We start from the raw sequence: 1,271 nt of genomic DNA, 5'->3' as shown, positions 1-1,271 counted from the left end.
ACCAGTTCGTTACGAACCCAAAAACACAAGGAGCACAACAAGTTAATTAATGCAATTGATTTCCAAGCAATTGAAAATGCTCTTTTTTACGTATATATATATATATATATATATATATATATATATATATATAATAAAAAAATAAAAAACACTCCGTCTACAGGCCACAAGTGGCCCATCGGGACCATCCGACCGCCATGTCATCCTGAGAGGGGGATGCAGATAGGAGGGGCATGGGGTCAGCACACCACACTCCCAGTCGTTATGATGGTATTCTTGACCGAAGCCGCTACTATCCGGCCGAGTAGCTCTTCAGTTCGCATCACGAGGCTGAGTGCACCCCTAAAAATGGCAACAGCGCATGGCGGCCTTGATGGTCACCCATCCAAGTGCCGACCACGCCCGACAGCGCTTAACTTCGGTGATCTCACGGGAACCGGTGTATCCACTGCGGCAAGGCCGTTGCATATATATATATATATATATATATATATATATATATATATATATATATATATATATATATATATATATATATATATGGTTCGTTACGAACCCAAAAACACAAGGAGCACAACAAGTTAATTAATGCAATTGATTTCTAAGCAATATATATATATATATATATATATATATATATATATATAATAGGTTCAATAACTACCAAACGGTGCGGGGAGTGACGCCAGGCTGCCCTGGGCAAAAGGTGACTTAACTTAAAATGCCGGAAACAGCAGACCTGCCGTCCAAAACAACACCTAAACGCCGGGGCCCAACCGGGAGACACTTCCCATTAGACGACACGTCACAGCTTCTGTGCACCGAAGCAGAATGTGGCGCCGCTCCCACACACCCCAACTCGCAGAAAATTGGAACACAAACAGACCTCAGATAACCCGGTAAACACCAAGCAAACATCACTTAATATAAGTTAAGAACCAATAAATAATAATATACTTTAAAAAAAAACAATAAGTGATTTCAATAAAACGACTTAAATTTTGCACCAATATCAGTCCTGCAAACATTCAAACTAAGACTTGTACACAAATGCAATGTTATAAAACAGTATCAGACTTTAAGGCCGACAATGTGTACAAAGATGAAATGGAATTAATTCCAAGATAACATTACGTTATTCAAATGCACATCACCCCAAACTAGGTTTGGTGCACTTTAATGTCCTTGCATAAGTCTGCAATGTAACTACCAATAGTGTAAGCTTGGTATGCAGAAAATTACAACTAGACTATGACCTAATATCTTCAGTA

General features: G+C 39.0%; 1 pseudogene; it reads right to left on the bottom strand.

Annotated features, from left to right (window-relative positions):
- Positions 1–349: 349 nt before the first annotated feature.
- On the bottom strand, positions 350–467 carry LOC124796853 (annotated as a pseudogene).
- Positions 468–1,271: the final 804 nt, after the last annotated feature.

Source organism: Schistocerca piceifrons, chromosome 4 (genome assembly GCF_021461385.2).
Source record: "Schistocerca piceifrons isolate TAMUIC-IGC-003096 chromosome 4, iqSchPice1.1, whole genome shotgun sequence".
Taxonomy (NCBI): Eukaryota; Metazoa; Arthropoda; class Insecta; order Orthoptera; family Acrididae; genus Schistocerca; species Schistocerca piceifrons.
The sequence above is the reverse complement of the archived record's forward strand: the minus strand, read 5'-3'. Positions and strand labels throughout refer to the sequence as shown.